The sequence below is a fragment of the Microcaecilia unicolor genome, chromosome 8 (genome assembly GCF_901765095.1).
Source record: "Microcaecilia unicolor chromosome 8, aMicUni1.1, whole genome shotgun sequence".
Classification (NCBI taxonomy): Eukaryota; Metazoa; Chordata; class Amphibia; order Gymnophiona; family Siphonopidae; genus Microcaecilia; species Microcaecilia unicolor.
In genome coordinates, this window is record NC_044038.1 from 65,546,238 (window position 1) to 65,566,084 (window position 19,847).

Below are 19,847 nucleotides of genomic sequence, written 5' to 3' on the forward strand. Positions count from 1 at the left end.
CTGAAAGCCTGGCTCTAGAGCCACACTCTGCCCTTGGTGTCTGTATCTGTTTGATTCTACCCTTGGCTCCTGCTTTTAGCCTAGCCCTGCTTTTGACTCTTGCTATAGTTAAGCTGTGTGTTTAAACCAAGCTCTGTTACTGTTTCCCCTGTTCTGTTTCCTTTGTGTGTAGTTCTTGTCTGTTAATTCTGAGAGTCTGTAGAAGCCAGCATTGCCCCTAATTATCTCACTGCTATGCAGCTGGGTCTGCAGCCTCTCAATCTGCCTGGCCTCTCCCTTTCCAGCTGTGGATGCTGGTAAGCACATTGCTTCTTTGTTTGTCTTCCCTTAGTCTGCTTAATCCTTTGCCTGCCATGTTTGCTTCCTGGCTCTTAAGCTCTGTTTCTGCCAAGTTCTGTTCCTGTGTGTGTTTGAGCCAGGTTCTGGTCCTGCTCTATGCTTGAGCTAGTTCCGTCCCAGTTCCCTGCTAAGCCAAGTCCTTTTCAGTATCCTGTTCCAGCCAAGCCAAGCCCATTTCAGTATCCTGTTACAGTCAAGCCAAGCCCATTCCAGAGTCCTGTTCCAGAACCCTGTTCCAGTCAAGCCTGTTCCAGAGTCCTGTTCCAGCCATACCGTCCCTTTCAGTATCCTGTTTCAGTCAAGCCAAGTCAAGTCCATTCCAGTCCTGTTCCTGAAGCCTGTTCCAGCCAAGCCTGTTTGAGAACCCTGAAGCCTGTTTCAGCCAAGCCTGTTTGAGAACCCTGAAGCCTGTTTCAGCCAAGCCTGTTTGAGAACCCTGAAGCCTGTTTCAGCCAAGCCTGTTTGAGAACCCTGAAGCCTGTTTCAGCCAAGCCTGTTTGAGAACCCTGAAGCCTGTTTCAGCCAAGCCTGTTTGAGAACCCTGAAGCCTGTTTCAGCCAAGCCTGTTTGAGAACCCTGAAGCCTGTTTCAGCCAAGCCTGGTTGAGAATCCTGAATCCTGTTCCAGCCAAGCCTGGTTGAGAATCCTGAATCCTGTTCCAGCCAAGCCTGGTTGAGAATCCTGAGTCCTGTTCCAGCCAAGCCTGTTTGAGAATCCTGTTCCAGCCAAGCTTGTTTGAAAATTCTGAATCCTGTTCCTGCCTTGTTTATTGTCTTGCTTCTGTTATTCTTGTTGCCTAGCTCGTACTCTGTCTTGCCTGTCTAGTTATGCTTTTTCTTGTCTCTTTCAGTCTAGTCCTGTCCGGATCCAGTCCTTGCCTTGTCTTGCCCTTTTCTGGACCCAGTTTTAATCTACTTCCGAGTCTTGCTTTGTCCTGTCTGGGTTCCAGTTCTGGCCCTTTGTCTTCTTTTCCTTGCTTCGTCTGGATCCGGTTCTTGTGTTGTCCATTGTGTTTAGTTACCTCTGTCCTGCCTTGTTGAGTCTGTTAGTTTATCCTAGTCCAGTCTGTTCTGATCCCTGCCTGTGCCAGCCCAGGTGATTTGTCTGCCAACGCTCCGGTTTTGGTCCAAGGGCTCACTATTCCTGACAGTTGTGACACACTGTGCCCCTATTGACGACATGTTTTGAAACTTTCATCATAATATGAGTATATTGTTAATCAACAAAAGTTTAAAATAGTTGAAGATTGAAGTCAATTATAAATGCAAATTTTGTTAAGGGTAGTGGAGGCGGTTGAGCCAATGACGATGCGAGCGCACAAGTCTCTATTATAAACATGAAAGCAGTGTGGCACGGCTGAGGTTCATTGCCCTTCACTTTAAAAATGTAAAAGCTCTGCATTGGAGCTTGTTGTGCTTAAAATTCAACAAAATTTTGGATTCTGTCATATGCTAATGTTGCCATTAGTGTGCGGTCATTATTAAAAGTTAGCTCGTGAGCCCTTACAACACTAATTTTGTAGGCGGTAAAGGTTTATGCGTTAATCCCAAACTATTCATATATACCACGGCAATGTAGCTGCACTGATTAGCGCAGAAATGCCCACGCTCTCTCCCAGACATGCTCCCTTTTCAGAAAAATATATTTTTTAGCACGCAGTGTACACACAGAGATTGCGGACTTACCACAGGACAAGTGAGCACACCCTGCAGTAAGCACTTTTAAGCACTCCCAAAAGAAGTGGAAAAAGCCAAACAAGATGTCTAGAGCAAACAAAAACAAATTTTATTCTTCAAACAGAAATTGCTGACACAATAACCCAATATGGACCATGTTTCGAAAAACACAGCCTTCGTCAGGGGTTTCTTATCAAATGAGCTAAATAAATATGGTCACTTTCAATTTTTCTTAACAGATTTGCTTAGGAACTCACAGTGGTGCGTGATCAGCATCCTTGAAGTACTACATACGCATGAAGAATAAAAATGTTTTTGGTCTCCCTGAACATCGTAGTTGGCTTTTCCCACTTTTTGTGAGTTCTTGTTTTTCTTGTGGACATTTTTGTGCCCCTTGCTGTTTGCCTTTAAGTCCTTTTAAGCTGCAGTAAGCACCACTGTGTGCTTACTGCAGCTTAGTAAAAGGAGAGACAGGAGAAGTTTGGTTAATGATTTAAATTCTCTTGATGCAGTGAATATAATACAACAAAAATGAAAGGGTCTCAGGTTACCAACTCAAGCATAAAAGATCCAATAGAAAAAAAAATGTTCATGGCAGTTTCTTATGTCTCACAGAAACATATAAATGACCTCTTGAAGGCAATAGGCAGGCCACAGAACAATCTCTTTAAAAATTAAAGTAACCACACATCTTTTTGCAAGGACTGAATATAAACTTATTGTTTCCAAAATATAGTGCATGCCCTCTCTACAGCTGGCATGTCTCTTCCACAGAATTATATTTAGCCTAGACAAAAAAAAGATAATCAGCAGTCAAAAAAATGTCTTATCACAAACGGTGTCTTGCACAAACGGTGCAAATATATACACATGTACATACACACAAGCACAAACAGCTGATGTAGCATGATTTGCAGCAAGTTTAGAACTCCTGCATCAAGCTGCTGATTGGCTTTATACTTTAATTCTCACATTATGATCTCAATGTGGAGTAGTGGCCTAGTGGTTAGGGTGGTGGACTTTGGTCCTGGGGAACTGAGGAACTGAGTTTGATTCCCGGCACAGGCAGCTCCTTGTGACTCTGGGCAAGTCACTTAACCCTCCATTGCCTGCCGCATTGAGCCTGCCATGAGTGGGAAAACGTGCGGGGTACAAATGTAACAAAAAAAAAAATGTTGAAATATCATAGATGTAATGATTTACCATACTAATGGAAGCATACTTTCTTGAAATGTAAGAAGTGAATGATATAAGAAGCCTAATTGAAATATGAAAAATAGTCACTGAGAATTTGCTAGCTCTAGCATTTGGTAGGAACCTGATGCAACAGAAACAAAAACTAATTTACCACTACAACTACAGCTCAGACGTGTTTAGTTAAATGCATTTGTAGTCAGCACACAAAACACTACGGGCCATTATTTAGCAGAACAAGGCCATAGTTGTCATGAAACATACATTTCTTTTTTTATGTTGTATCACTATTTTTGTTATGCTCTTGAATAGATTTATACACCACTTCAGGCATTCTAACAAAGGCAAAACAGAAAATACATTTTCAAACTACATATATGAAATGTTACAAGTGGGGCTAAAGCAATGAAGGTTTCAAACTGTGCCTTAGTCGTGTTACCAACATGCATGAAACCAAACGTCTGAAAAAAAAATAGCATAGGCTAAACAAGTATCACTGAGATGCTGCCAGCATGCAAACAACCAGACCTACCGAAGACCATCAAGAGAATAGAAAGCACCCAGTTTAAAAGATTTCTCCCATTTCATGTCTGTAGGGAAAACCTTTAACAATCAGAATCATAATACAATATAAAATAATTTTATAACAGCAGACAAGAAGAATAGTTTTCATGAGTGCAATTTCCCAGCCCAACAGTTCCAAAAGCAAAGTTCTTATTGAAATTAATTACCGATCTTGCTCAATTACTTATCCACTTAGTACAGTCTATGTTGTACCTTCAGAAATTCCATATCATATTTTGTTGTGTCTGTCATTTTTTTAACCTTTTTTCCCACATTCCAGTATTACAATTTTGCCTTGACCTACCAATGGAAAGGCATGAGCGAAAATAGAATAAATAAATTACATCCCTGTTTGCACAAGATCTGACCCACACTTAAACTTACAATTGTCCAGGCAGCTAGATGAAATTAAAAGTTTTCATAAACAAGAACCAAGCTACTAGTTAAAATTAAACAGGAAGTGCGACCTCCTCCCATACTCCCTTGCATGAAGAGGACAACTGAAGATAACCGGACCCTTATCGAACCACACCTAGTTAACTACTCCAAAGAAAAAGTAAACCTCTCACTCCCCTCTTTCACATTAGAAATAGCAAGCGTCTTTGATAATACACCGGGGAGTGCAGCTTAGTTCTAAGAACCAATCTGAAAGCCAAATTAATTAGAACAGGAATGGAATAAAATAGTCAATTTTTTTGTGGCTTGAGTTATTCTATTTGCCCCTAACTCCCCCTTTTTTGTTTTCCTTCCCTGTTTTAACTTTTTTCATTTACACTGCATAATATTTTTTTTAAACGAAGACTCAACATAACTACATTTGCTGTGCAGAGTACTGGTGACGTTGAAGTCACTTTTCAGGTACCTACCAAGTCACACGCAATCAGTTGTCCTCACACACTCTCAAACACTGAACACCCCTCTTTCTTCAGAAGCATTCAAGGACCGGTTTGCCATCTCTCCTTCTATCTTCCGCTCGCACCGGTCCAACATGTCTCCTCCCTGCCCAGCGCGATATGACACCTGTCCCTCAAGCCCTCCACCCCATCCTACCGTCAATCATACCTGGGGTCGCCGCCACCACCACCACCAGTCCTGCAGCTTTCTTTCTCCCCGACCCCTCCGACACACAACTTGCGATGCGTCCCGCCTTGCCGGAAATAGGAAGTTACGTCAGAGATGTCCGGGTAAAAGACGGATCTACCGGATCCTCAAAACACCACTTTGAAAACTTTTGGTATGTGGTATGCGGCGAGCCCCGGCGCGGAGGTGGTCAGGCAGGCCTTCTGTGACAGGTCCCGCCCCCTTTGACCCGCTGTAATCTTTCTGTGCGGGCGGGACCCGAGAGAAAAGTGACTGAACAGGTCACCAAGTATCAGTGAAAAGAGAACAACCAGCCTTGCTTATCTTATCTGTTTGAAATAAGCTTGGTTCTGCTGGGAGAGGAGAAGTCTAATGGCCGGTGGGAACTGGGGGAGAGGGGAAGCTGCTTTCGGGAGTGGGGAGCGAAATCAGAGCGTATAAACTGGGTAATGTTATTAGTCTCCATGAAGGAGGAAAGAGAAACATTTAAAACCCGTAGGGTGAAGGCAGAGAAAGAAGAGAGATGCTTTAGAATGATGATGGAAAGCGAGAAGGCACATTCTAAGGATGAACGTGTAGGGGGGAGGGCGGACGGGAAGGAGAGAGATCCACCATCTAAGCCAAGTCCTCCAAAGCGCTGGATACACCTAGATCCAGCACTCATTTACTTCAGAAGTACTGGAACCCGGATCCAGTACGTATTCTCTTCCACATATCCAGCACCCATTCTCCTTAGAAGATCCATCTTGATCCTGCACTTATTCCCACCAAAAGGGTAGGATCATCAACCCTAATCCCAGCAGAAGGCCAAAACTATCTGGATCCAGTACTCCCACCAAATGGGCTGGATCCACCCAGATACAGTAATCATTTCCACCTGAACAGCTGGATCCACCCTGATCCAGCACCCTTTCCCACTAGAGCTGTATCTACTCCAGTCCAGCACCAATTCTTACTAGAAGGGCTGGATCCACTTGGATCCAGCACTCATTTCCACCAAAAGGGCTGCATATACCTGAATATGGCACCCAATCCCGCTAGAAGGACTGGGATCCACCCAAAAGTGTTTGGTCCACCCAGATCCAGCACTCTTCCCACTGAGGCCCAGATGCACAAAACATGACGACCCAGCAATGCTGTTTTTATATCAGTTCTAGCCGTTTTAGTGAGCAAGGAGTAAAACGAGACATGCACAGAAGGGTTCTCCGACCTCTTTTCCTATCACAGTAGCAGCTAACAAAAACGGAATACAAAGCTATTATAATGACCTAATTACTATACAAATGTGCATGCAAGGTGATACATAGCCATTTTCCGACGTGATGCACAGAAGCAGTCGCTAGCTTTACCATGGAAAAGTTAATTGGAGGAAAAGTTTTAGGAGGTCTGGAGCTGTCAGTCCTGACAGCTTCAGACCTCCCGTTAATTTGAGTGAGCTTCACACAACAAAATATCAGAGCAGAGGGACTACTTTTAACCAGAATACAGAAAGTGTTACAAAAATCCAACCTGAAAGGCTATAGATAACTGGTGAGTCCCTGAGATGAATGGAAAGGATCCTGCTTCAGCTGTCCGGGGCCAGGCAGAGATTAGGGAGAGCCACAGGAGTTCTTGTGCTGCCGCTGCCCTTTCCTGCCCCCAGGCAAGGAAGCGGGGGTGGCAGAGGAGATAAGAGAACCCCGGAGCCCATGAGCGACCTGGCAGATAGGCTACCTGGCTACGAAATATGCACAGGAGACAGGGGTCTTGTAACAGGGTCTGCAGCTCTGCACTTCTCAACCCACCGTCCCCATGCCCAAGCCCATGTGGGTGAAAGAATATTGTTTCAAAAGGCCTTTAACTTTTCTCTATGATCCTTTTGTCACGTATATGAATTCAAGTTCTGAGACTTCAGCTCCCCATCCCTGCAGTTCATCTTGTCTCCTTAGTTTCCCCAAATACCCATTCCCTCACTTGAGTTCAAGATAGCTCTGTGAACGCATTTGCCTTCCCCAAATACCCATTCCCTCACTTGAGTTCAAGATAGCTCTGTGAACGCATTTGCCTTCCCCAAATACCCATTCCCTCACTTGAGTTCAAGATAGCTCTGTGAACTCATTTGTCTTCCACAAATACCCATTCCCTCACTTGAGTTCAAGATAGCTCTGTGAACGCATTTGTCATGCATGTATATTAGTAGCCAGCCAATGAAAGTGATCTATCCACTGTATGGTATGCCATAGTATGGTGCTGCAAGATTTATTTGTTACATTTGTACCCCACATTTCCCAACTATTTGCAGGCTCAATGCGGCTTACATAGTACCATAGAGGCTGTTGCCAATTCGGTTAATTACAGTGTGATATTGTGATCATATGAGGTAGGTTGTTTTCAGTTAATAACAGATACAGAGTAATATTGTGATCATTTGAGGTAGGTTGGGTCAGGTAGGAGGGTCAAAAGAGGTGAAGACTATAAATTGTCCATTGTAATGCTAACCTGTAAGCAGTGACTTGAAATACATAATAATTTAAAATTTTCAGATTAAAGGAAGGCACATGAAAGGCATACGTGAGCCTGAGGGCGAGATCCGAATCAGACTTGTTTACTGCTATATTGCTTGTTTACTATTGCATTAATGCAGGCTCCCAGCTTGTTTTTTAAAGAAAAAAAAAGCTACACTGGCTCTCATACATGCAACTTGTCTGCATGTATGAGAGACGTCTGTAGCATGCATAGAGCAGCCACTCTTAGCGATGGGCTGCTCTGCACGTGCTCAGCTAGCCAACTGATTTCCCCCATATCGCATGCAAATGAGCTGGGTCACAAAAGCAACAAGCAGCTCATTTGCATGCGATTCTCTTGGGAAACTATCTGTATTTCCAAATCAGTAATTTTTACCAATTTGAAAATATGAATGGTTTCTTAACAGGGATCTTAGTGTATCTGGGCCTGAGAGGACTGGATCCATCCAGATCCAGCACTCCTTCCAACTGAAAGAATTGGATTCACCCAGATCCAGCATTCATTCCCATGGAAGGGCTGGATACCTGTATCCAACTCCCAATTGCACCAAAAGGGTTGGATCCACTCCGATCCAGCAACCAATCCCACCAAAAGGGCTGGATCCAGCACAAATTCCTGGCATAAGGGCTGGATCCACCCAGAAGCGGAGCCAGGTTGATGGCGCAGGGGGAGCAAGCGCAGATTTCCGCCAGCGCCGGCACACATTTTGTCACGTCTGTGGCCGTGACCCCTCTCAGACTCACATTAGGTCCTGTGGTCAGCTTCTGAGCTGGCTTCTGTCTGTTCTTTGTGAGTTAGTTCAGTCTCTGTGTGCTGGCTGCAGTGGATTGTCTGTGTGCTGTTTCCCGTTCCAGAGTTCAGTCCAGTCCGGATCTTCTGGCCTGCCAGACCTCCTTGTTTTGTTTGAACCTGCACAGCACCCTTAGTTGCCTGGTGATTGCTGCAGTGAGTCTCAGCTGCTGCTGGGCTTATTAGCCATTTTGAAATCTTTCTGCTTTGCCTTTGCATCGCCTAAGGCCCTGGTATATTGGTGCTTGTGGCACTTCTGCCTAGTCTAGTTTCTGGTTCAAGTTCTTGCCTGATTCTAGTTTAGTCTATGTGTATCTTCTGATATTGTATTGCTTGTTTCCCAGTCTTATTTCTTGTTTGTATGTCTTTGTCTAGTTCTATGTTCTCTGTGTTTCATATTCAGTGGCTGCCTGCAGCTTTCAGTTCTGTGTCTTGTTATCAGTGGTTTGTTCCCTGTTTTAGTGGCTGCTTGCAGCTTTCAGTCCTGCCCTTTAGCTTTCCCTTCCTTGCCCTGCTGCCCCTGTATGTTCCTTTCCCCTCTGACCCTCAGTCCTGGTTCAGCCTAGTGGGTATCCAGTCCTGCCTTGCCCAGTAAGTCCTGCCGGCCACCTGCAGCCAGGGGCTCAACTCCTGGTGAAAGTGGCCAAGCGCAGGTGAAGTTTTAGTGTGCCTGCTCTGCTTATTCCTGCTTGTTTGCCTCTGCTGCAACTCCAGTCCGGGGTTCCAGTCCTGTTCTGCCTAGTCTCCGGTGTGGGGTGGTTTTGCCTGCCACTGCCACTCGGCAGTGGCCCAAAGGCTCACAAACCTAGTTCCAGCATTGAAAACGTGACACATTTTCAATGCAACACATTGAAACAAAAAAGGCGCCGGCGCTGGCAGAACTCCATTTGGGGGAGCAGCCGCTCCCCTGGCGCCCCCCCTAGCTACGCCACTGGATCCACCTGAACCTAACACCCAATCCCACCATGAATTCTCACCAGAATGATTGTTTCCATCTGAACCCACATCAAAATCACATTTCAAGGGCAGTGTCCACCTGGATCCATGTCAAAATCCCACCGCCAGCATGAATTCTCACCAGAAGGGTTGTATCCGGATCCAGGTCAAAATCACATTCAAGGGCAGTATCCACCCGGATCCAGGTCCAAATCCCACCAGAAGGGCTGGATCCACCCTGATCCAGCAGTCTCACTAGGCGTTTTGAATTCATACTGATCCTGCACTAATTCCCATCATAAGTGCTGGATCCACAAAAAACCAGTACTAATTCCCAGCAGAAAGGCAGGATCCAACTGTAGTTCTCACCAGAAGGGGTGGCTCCACTCGGATCCAGCACTAATTCACAGTGGAAGGGATGGGTCTACCCGGAATCAGCACTTAATCCAATCAGGACAGGATCCAATATGATCCTGTACCAGTTCCCACCAGGAGGGCTGCATCCTTGTGGATCCACCACTCATCTCATCAAAAGGTTGGATCCACCCAGATCCAGCACTAATTGGCACTGGAAGGCCTGCATCATGCCACATCTGGCACTGCTTTCCAGCTTTTCTCTCCCATGATCTCCAGGATGCCTCTCCTTTCTTCTCACCTCTAAAATCTACAGCATGTCTTTCCTTACTTCCCTGACCCCTTGATATACTGCATGTCTCTCCTTTTTGTCTTCCCTCCTTGATCTCCAGAATATCTGTCTTCCCTTCCCCACATTATCCATAGCATCTTTCTTCTTCCTCTGTCCCTGCCCCCACATTGTTCAGCATGTTTCTCTTTCTCTTTCTCCTTCTTGGATAATAAAGTAATTATCTAGATTTTCTTTCTCTCTCTCTCTCTCTCTCACCTGCCATTTTAGTTTTTATTTCCCAACCTCAGCAAACTCAGTTATAAATAGATAAGCAAGGTTCACTTTGAGCACCAGCACTGAAGTGATTTTCATTGTCTGCTAGGTTCCGTCCTCTCTCATGATTCACGTCCTGTAGGGAAGGGACCCAACAGAGAAGGACATCAGTGCATGGGCTCGGCTCGCCATATACCAAAAGTAGCAGCAGCAGTCAAAATAGAACAGTGCGCCATTTATAAGTAGTACTGAGAGGATTCAGAAGATCCTTGGGATCTGACTTTTACCTTTTTCCTCAGAGGAGGACAGGACGCTGGAGAATGGAGTTTGCGGGAATTCCACGGGGATGAAAGTAGTTCCTGTAGGGTTCCTGTGGGAGTGTACGAGCCTCTCAGTGACTACCTACCTACCCAGGGCCCTCCCAGATGTCCACCTGTTCCTCCTTTCAATAATTTAGCCCAGGCACATTTGCTCTATGCCCAGGCTGATGCAGCAAGGCTCACACTGACCCATGCACAAGCCAGCAGCATCAGAGGTCACCTAATTTACTGGTACATACGTTTAGTGACCTCCATATGCAGCTATTGCTTCATATGAAGGTAACCATACCCACGCACCAGTAGATCAGGTAATGACTTCTGATGTTGCTGGCCCATGCATGTATCATGACCCTTGCAGCATCAGCCCAGAAAGAGAGCGACTGGGTTATATTATTGAAGCAAGGACTTGGAGGACTTGCTGCACAGTGACCACAGTGTGGTTTACCTAAAGTGGTAAGTGTAAAATAATGCACCTGGAGTTATAAGATTGGCACCGAGGCAGATCACATAAGTATTTTCTTCTTCTTTTTTTGTTTTTAATTAGCTCTGGTTCTAAAAATAATTTTATGCATAACATGTATGCATAGACTTGGAGGTGGAGTTAAGGGCAGACTGGGGACAGCATAGGTTATAGGTAGAGTATGAAAATAAGTGCTCTGAATAGAAATTAGGCCAACTAAATAACGCATGACTGGTGACAAAAGGTACCACTTATATGGATTAAGTTAGCTCAATTAAAAAAGTATCACTTTATTCTTTTTGTTTGTTTATTTTTATTAACGTCTGTTTCCCTGCTTTAAACTAGGCAATCACACCACTTTATTGGTTTATTTGAAAAAGGAAGAGGAGGAATTCTGTGTGTTCCAGACTTTGCTGTTATTGGCATTGTGGCACTGCTGTTGTAGATTTTGCTCTTAACTGCTATCAGGTGTATGTGCCTTTAAGGACCCTGATAGTGGACAGTTCTGCCCCTGATGCAGCCTATGGGAGACGAAACATGGCCACGTCAGGCATCTGATTGTAATAAATATTGTATTTATTATTTTATCTTGGTCAGCTCTGTTTGTTGGAGGTAATAAGAACTCCGGAGGCTCAGATGAGTGGGAAAGGCGAACCAATGTGCCTGCATCCACTGAGTGGGAAAGGACAGGGAAAAGCAAGCTAATATGTCCACATCCACGGGGGCAAAAGGCAAAAACAGTGCCAGGTTCAGTTGGTGGTAGTTATTGTTCCTGCTTAGATTATAGTTCTGGCCTGGTGGCAAGATACAACATATTTTATTGCCAGAGTTGCTGTTCCTCCAGTTTCCTGTAGGATTAAGGATTAGTTTTCCAGTAGTTCATTCTGGTACAGATGTGTTCTCTTTAAGCAGCTGTACTAAGCAATGGCTTAAGTTTTCTTCCACGTTTCTCTTTTGAATTTTCTTTCTTTGTATATATGATCTGCCTTGCTTGCATAAAGATTTCTATATTTTGATGTAGTGAAAAAATGCAGTCAATTAGAGTGAACACAAATTAAATATGTGATTCAAAATATTCTTCAGGGAGGATTAGATTGAACCTTTACATATACAAAATACAATAGAGGCTCTGGCAGAGACCCATTTACAAAGTATGTATTCTTCCCAATTAATATTTCCAAATGAATAAAGTGCCTTTGCTTATTTGGAAATATTAATTGGGAAGAATACATACTTTGTAAATGTTTCTCTGCCAGATCCTCTAAAGTATATCAGTAACATAATTAAATTTGGGGCTCTTTTATCAAACCGTGCTAGTGGATACTGCGCAGCAATGCCGATGGAGCCCATTCAAAGTGAATGGGTTTTGTCGCATTACGACATCGGGAGCCACTCTACCCTTAAATAACAACTTCTGAATGGTGATTGGACTGTCAGGTTTTGAAATTTACAATTGCTATCTTTGACCCATATTTACAAAACTGTGCTAGCTGCTGCCACGCAGAAATGCTGACACAGCCCTTTCAAAGTGAATGGGCTGTGTCGGCATTACCGAACCGACAGCGCATTGCATGGCTTTGTAAAAGGGGGCCTTTATATTTTTCACAGTACAGGGGATTCTGCATCACTTTCTATTTCTCTAGTGTTGCACTGTATGCAGAGTCTGGCTTCTTGGGAGTTCGGTTTAATTTTTGTCTACACATTTTTATTTTTTGTTTGTGGTTACTTATTGTACACTGAGCGGGGGGGGGGGGGGCGAGGGTCTCTGTTCTGAGTGTGTGAAAGACACATGATTTTCTGTTAGTATTGACCGTGCAGGATCAATCTGTACTAACCTGGTTTGCAGAAATGTAGCCAAGTTGCGACATCGGGGGGAGTGGTGAGCGGACTGTGTAGGTGTGACAGACTGCATGAAAAATAGGTGCTGGTGTCATCAGAAGTCCGTCTAGGGGAACAGTCGTTCCCCTGGCACCCTCCTCTAGCTATGTCACTGCTGGCTTGTTTAGTTTTCCAGTAGGTTTATTGATGTTCTAGTGCCCACTGCAGTATTTGTGGTACTGCCTTCTCCTTGGTAGGTCCTTGTTTGACTCGTGGAAGTTACTGCTATTATGTTAAGGTAGAATTGCTCTGTAGATCCTGAGTGTTTTTATTACTTCACAGTATGCTGGTACTGGATTTTGGATTTAGATCACATCTTTCTCAGTAATAGCTCAAGGTAACTGGCTTCCCCCAGTTCTCAGCTTGCTGCTCTAACCATGATGAAAGGCTAAAGCGGCTAGGGCTCTTCAGCTTGGAGAAAAGACAGCTGAGGGGAGATGTGATAGAGGTCTATAAAATGAGTGGAACGGGTAGATGTGAATCGCTTGTTTAGTCTTTCCAAAAACACTAGGTATAGGGGGCACTCAATAAAGCTACAAAGTAGTACATTTAAAACAAATCAGAGAAAATATTTCTTCACTCAACGTGCAATTAAACTCTGGAATTCGTTGCCAGAGAATGTAGTAAAAGCAGTTAGCTTATCGGGGTTTAAAATATGGTTTGGATGGCTTCCTAAAGGAAAAGAACATAGACCATTATTAAAATGTACTTGGGGAAAATCCACTACTTATTTCTAGAATAAGCAGCATAAAATGTATTGTACTGTTTTGGGATCTTGCCAGGTACTTGTGACCTGGATTGGCCACTGTTAGAAATTGGATGCTGGCTTGATGGACCTCGGTCTGTCCCAGTATGGCAATACTTATGTATATGTACTTATCTACATATTAGCTGTACCTAATGTTTGGTAACTCAACTGTGCAGTAAAGGCTAGCAGCTGAAGCCTGGTGACCCTTTGGCAACCTAAAGAAAAAAAAGTAGGTAACATAAGTCTCGTCTGTCCCAATATGCTGATGCTTATATTCTTAAGTTTGTATTTTATGGATGCTAGTAACCTCAGGGTTTTTGTTACAGTGCTGCTGATAATCACAGTTCACTAATTTTCTTCAAGTGAATTATAAAATATAGTCTATGATGATGATCAGACCAAATGACTGTGTCCCAGTGATGTTGTGACACCAAAAAAATTGTGTGTTAGTTTTAAATGCAAATAGATCTAACTGATGACCCTTTGAATATGTGATAGTGGATGGGGGTAATATCATATTTAATGAGCTCAGAAAGGAATTTACTGTCTTGACCTTAGGATTAGTACTTTGTTCTAAATGTAGATTCAAGTCCCCTAGTAAGATAATATGGGCATAGTCCATATTATCTGCTGATATAAAATCCATAAAGTTCTCGTGAGCAATTTTCCATTTTCCTGGTGGATAATAAAATAGGATACAGCACAGTGAATCTTCTAAAGAGTCATCCTGAATATTACAGGATAATATCTCTAATGAAGATTACATAAAAGTGAGCTTCATCTGAACATTGAGAAATGACTTACAGATTAATGCTATGCCCTCTCCTTCCTGATTTCTTTGGGTTGGTGACTCATCTTATACACATTTGGACACAGATCATTGATAACAGGATCCTCAGAAAGTTGTAGCCAGATTTCTGTAATGATCACCAGGTATGGTTGTTCTTCAACTATCCAGTCCTTAATTGAACTTACTTTGTTTAATAATAAACTGGCATAGACACATAAGTTGAATTAACCTCTTGTATATGTCCTGTTCTGGTCAACTGGTTTATAAAAGAGCCATGTATCACATTTCTAAATCTGTTGTGTTGATTCATCTGTGTTAATTGTAATAGTATTACTTCAATAACATTTTACATAACCAACTCACAGTCAAGTAAAACATTATGACTGTGAGATACAGGGTGTATTTTTGAACAACATAAGTGGGGTATAACGGTTTGTAACTGCCATCCAAGACTGTAGTGGATTTCAACATTTCCCACAAGTAAGGAAAAACAGAAAGTATGCCAACCATCTCAGCTTTGCAACCACGATAAAGTCACACAATTATCTCACCACAATAAAAACTTAAAATAAAGTCCTAATACAGTCCTTAATAACACTACTAATATATAGTCCAAATATAAAATCAAACTTAAAAATTGCGCACAAAGTTGTGTCTGGTAGCAGTTTCTAGAGTTGGTAACAAAAAAGCCTCTCTACCCAAGAAAGATTATTTTTCAACCAACTTGTTCCAATAAGGGGTCCAGTTTCTGAAAAAAAGTCACCATCTGAAAAGGTTACCCCCCCCAAAGGGACACACTAAGGGGCAGGATATGCCCCTTTGGCATGCTCTTTCAAGTTGAAAAGCACACCAAGAATGAGGCCTCAGGTGTGCTGCTGAACAGGCAAGAAGTGATGACACAGAGTGTGTGGTGCTAACCCATACCATCAGAAATGCTGCCATGCACAGTGAAAGATGGCAAGCTAATAGCACTGTTTTCTTGAGACGTCTGAAGCCAGCAACTCCTGGGAACCAGTTTTCTTAGTAGGTGAAGATGTCAGAGTCTACCTCATTGATTACTTTGTTTAAGGAATAATGAATTCTGAACAAAAAAAAAAGTCAGAAATTTACAAACATACCACGTCCTCTCAGGCAGGCGGGTCCTTTGTCCATTCCAGCTGGCTACATGTAGCCTGTGCCAGTTACACCAGCTACAGCAAACTAAGGATCACTACAAAAGCTTCCAATAAGCCAGTAAAGCTGCATGGTGAACGGCTGTAGCTGGAGTCCTTGATCAGTCTCCTCATTGTAGTGGTGACAAATGTACCATGCGAATTTGTAACTTGGTAGGACATTTTGTGTAAGTCAGGCTGAACATCTCTAAACGTATGTCAAAACCATTAGATAGGATTCAAGAATGTTTTTTGTGCCATTGAGATTTGGGCAATAGACTTGCAATTAAAACTAAATCAGGAAAAAAAAACTAAATTTTCATGGTTAGCATCCCCTAGAGATGTGCAGGGAAGGGAAATTTTTTCTAGGGCCAATATGCAGTTTAAATTTGATTTTGTTACTAGGGTTTTAGGAGTAGAGGTGGACAGTCAATTGACTATGGCTAATCAGGTAAATAAAGTAGTGAAGCATTCTTTCTTGTTATTGAGAAAGTTAAGATCTGTACGGAAGTTCTTTGAACTTTAGTTTTTCAATTAATAGTGCTGTCATTGTTGCTCTCAAAGATGGATTATAGCAACATTGTTTATATAGGCTGCACAAAATCATTAATGAGAAGGTTGCAAACAGTACAAAAATTTGGCAATTAGGGTTTTTTTTCTCCTTGAAAAGGGAGGAATCTGTTACACCCTATTTGTTATAAATTGCATTGGTTACCAGTTATTGCAAGACCTCATTTTAAGTTATGTACATTAGTCTTTCGGTCTTTGCAGGGAAATCTGCCATTCCTTGTCATCAAGCAGATGAAGCCATTACGTATGGGTTGTGTCCATCAATAGGCAAAATACACAGTGGATCCAAAAAAGTCCTCTCACAATGAGTGTCTTCCTGAACAAGGTCTTTATTAACAATAGCAAACTTGACCCGACACGTGACGTGTTTCGGCCGTGCGGCCTGCGTCAGGGGTCTAGTATTTCTGTAGAGAACAATGCCTTGTAGATCAAGTAAAGAAATGGCACTAAAATAGCTAAAAACGATATCATGCACGGAAAAACCGCTGTGCTGCTCAATCATACGCGATTTGAAAAGCAAAACTGTGTCCATCAACCAGCAGGGGGAGATAGAGAGCACTCAACTTTTCACAGTGCCTCATGGCCAGCCAGCTCCACTGCCTCTTCAGTATTCTCTATCTCCCCAAGCAGGGTGGCTGCAGCTTCTTCGAGCTCCATCAAAAATTTTCCTGGGGGTGGCTCCTGGCTTGCCAGTTGTTAGCCGGTGTGTTAGAGGCTATAGCAGCTTCACTTTGAAGGCACATAGGTTAGCCCTTTCCCTGCCTTACCCATGCCCCCGTGGATGTGGATATATTAGCTTGCTTTTCCCTGTCCTTTCCCACTCAGTGGATGCAGGCACATTGGTTCGCCTTTCCCTGCCTTTCCCACTCATCTGAGCCTCCGGAGTTTTTATTACCTCTGCTTTCCTCACAGCGTTTAAAAAAAAAAATGGAACAGAGGTTTTCCTTTGATTCTTCTATGGGACCGGAGCTGTGATACTCGGTCCGGTGAGGTAAGAGTGTTTTCTAACTCCTCCGGGGTGGGCCCGCGATCGGGGCGTTTTTGGCGTGAAACCGCCATTTTGAATTTTCCCACCATTTTCGGTGATGGCTGCAGAGAATGTAAAGCGCTGTTCCTGGTGTGGCAAGCGCAAATCAGCAGCGGGGCTCTGTAAATTGTGCTGTACAGGTGTAAGAGCCGGCCCGAGCATGGCGAGCAATGATTCTTCCCGCTCAGAGCTGGCAGCGGACGCCATTTTGAATTCTCCGCATGGCGCGGCCTCCGTAAAGATGGAGAGCCCTGAGCCCGGGGAGGGGGGGGGGACCTCGAATTGAGGCTATTTAGGGAGCGGCTAGCCCCAGACGGGATCTGGGTGCCCAGGGCGAGTTTTTCTCCCCTGATTTTGTGTTATTTTTGCATAAAGCATACATGCTGAAAAGAGCTCTCCCTCAAGGGTCGTCTGAGGCCCCTTCTATTGTCCCCCCGGTGGATTCTGGCCTGGGACTGCCCGCTGAGGCTATTTTCCCTGATAATTGGCATAAAGAAAAGCGTAGAAGGGCTAATTCCCCTTCAGATTGTGGTGCACCTCCTTTTCCCCCCCCCCCGTGGTCGGGCTGTGAGGATTCGGAGAGTTCTGGCAGGCCTTCGTGGTCTTAGGAGCCAGAGTCAGGTGCAGAATTACCACAGGATCTGGATGATCCCTCCGCGGTGAGGATTTTCCACCGTGATGAGCTGCCAGCGCTTATTTCAGATGCCCTACAGGTCCTTTCTATTGAAGAGCCTGACAGTGGCACGGCCTCCTCTGTGAATCCTAGGATGGCTAGTACCAAAAAGCCTGCTCGAGCCTTTCCTTTGCATGACTCCATCCAAGAGCTTATTTCCGCTCAGTGGGCTGACCCCGAGGGACCTTTGAAAGTTTCCAGGGCTATGGGGCAATTATACCCTCTGCATGAGGAGCATTTGGCTCGCTTTGCAATGCCTAAAGTAGATGCCCTAGTCACTGCGGTGACAAAGAGAACTACCCTCCCTGTGGAAGGAGGAGTTGCCCTGAAGGATATACAAGACCGTAGGCTGGAAGCAGCACTTAAACGGTCCTTTGAAATTGCAGGTCTTACTGTTCAGGCGTCTGCATGCAGTTGTTATGCTGCTAGAGCCTGCCTGGCGTGGTTGCAACAGGCAGTGGAACAGCCCGGAGATGGAGCGGAGCCCTTCTCGGATGTGGCTCCGCGGCTGGAGTCGGCCTTGTCCTTTTTGGCTGATGCCCTTTATGATATTGTCAGAGCTTTGGCTAAACAAATGGCAGTAGCAGTGGCAGCTCGCCGTCTTATTTGGCTACGACATTGGGCAGCAGACATGGCCTCTAAGCAAAGGTTGGTGAAGTTGCCCTTTCAAGGCCTTCTCCTATTTGGTGAGGAGTTGGAAAAAAAATTGTTAAAGGCCTGGGAGATCCTAAACACCAGCGCTTGTCCAAAGATAGGCCGAGGCCTTCCTCCAAGGGCCAGGCGGTCCACTCCTCTTATAGACCTCGCTTCCGTGAAGCTAGAAGGTACCGTCCAGGGCGTTCTGCTGGGTTCACTTCTCGTGCCCGTTTTTCATCAGAGGAACTCCTTTCGCTCGGACAAACGTTCCGCAGCCACCGGCTCTAGGCTTGGAGTTCAGGGGCGACCCTCTCAATGATGGTGCGCCGGCCCCCTCCTTGCTTCCTGTCATCGGAGGATGTCTTTCCCTCTTTGCCGAGGAGTGGGCCAATATTTCCTCAGATCAGTGGGTTCTGGATCTGATCAGAGATGGCTACAGAATAGAATTCAACGCCCCAGTAAGAGACGTGTTTGTGGAGTCCCGATGCGGTTCTGCCGCCAAACGGGCGGCGGTAGAGAAGACTTTGCAAGGTCTGATTCAGTTAGGGGCCGTGTCCCTGGTACCTCCCGCCGAACACGGCTATGGCCGATACTCCATCTACTTTGTGGTGCCGCGAAAAGGTGGGTCTTTTCGCCCTATTCTGGACTTAAAAGAATTAAACAAGTCCCTGAGAGTGCGGCATTTCCACATGGAAACTCTGCGCTCTGTCATTGCTGCGGTACAGCCAGGAGAGTTTCTCACGTCTCTAGATCTGAAAGAAGCTTACTTGCACATACCAATTTGGCCCCCGCACCAGAAGTTTCTGAGGTTTGCGGTGTTGGGAAAACATTTCCAGTTCCGGGCCTTGCCTTTTGGTCTCACCACAGCTCCCCGAACCTTTTTGAAGGTAATGGTGGTAGTAGCTGCTTTGCTCAGGTGAGAAGGTATCAGGGTTCACCCGTACCTAGACGACTGGCTCATCAGAGCAGACTCTGTAAGAGAGAGCTATCAAGCTACAGCCAGAGTGGTCTCAGTACTTCAATCTCTAGGCTGGGTCGTCAATATGGCCAAAAGTCACCTGACCCCCTCGCAATCTCTAGAATATTTGGGGGCCAGGTTCGACACAGACTCGGGCTATGTATACCTACCCGAGCTAAGGCGGTGCAAGCTTCAGAATCAGGTCCGTCTGCTCCTGAGGATGCCCCGCCCGCGAGCTTGGGACATTGTCCAGCTGCTGGGATCGATGACAGCCACATTGGAAGTGGTGCCCTGGGCGAGAGCGCACCTGAGACCTCTACAGTATTCCCTACTTCAAAGATGATCTCCAGTTTCTCAGGATTATCAATGCAGACTTTCTTGGCTCCCTGCGGCCCAACTCAGCATGGAGTGGTGGCTCTCAGACAGCATGCTGCGGCGAGGAATGCCGCTGGCGCTCCCCGATTGGTGTCTAGTAGTGACAGATGCCAGCCTGAAGGGCTGGGGCGCACATTGCAAGGGGAAGCATGCCCAGGGTCTATGGACACCTGAGGAGTCGGAGTGGTCCATCAACCGCCTGGAGTTGAAAGCGGTGTTTCAGGCGCTTCTGGTCTTTCAAGTGACCCTGGAAGGATTGGCTGTCAGAGTGATGTCGGAC

At 44.9% G+C, this 19,847-nt stretch overlaps 2 protein-coding genes across 4 annotated transcripts in view; one reads left to right on the plus strand and one right to left on the minus strand.

Moving 5' to 3' along the window:
• The window catches only part of NAA60 (N(alpha)-acetyltransferase 60, NatF catalytic subunit), a 95,969-nt gene extending 91,049 nt beyond the window's left edge, over positions 1-4,920 (minus strand). For 2 of the 3 annotated variants that reach the window (XM_030211403.1, XM_030211404.1), the window contains exon 1: positions 4,836-4,920. The gene's annotated coding sequence lies outside the window, so the exon portion shown is untranslated. The remainder of the gene's footprint in view (positions 1-4,835) is intronic. The other variant, XM_030211405.1, reaches the window with a different exon arrangement.
• A 60-nt stretch (positions 4,921-4,980) lies between these two features.
• Positions 4,981-19,847, plus strand: part of LOC115475501 (cyclin-dependent kinase-like 4) — a 93,009-nt gene continuing 78,142 nt past the window's right edge. The window contains 1 exon segment of the mRNA XM_030211247.1: positions 4,981-5,007. The gene's annotated coding sequence lies outside the window, so the exon portion shown is untranslated.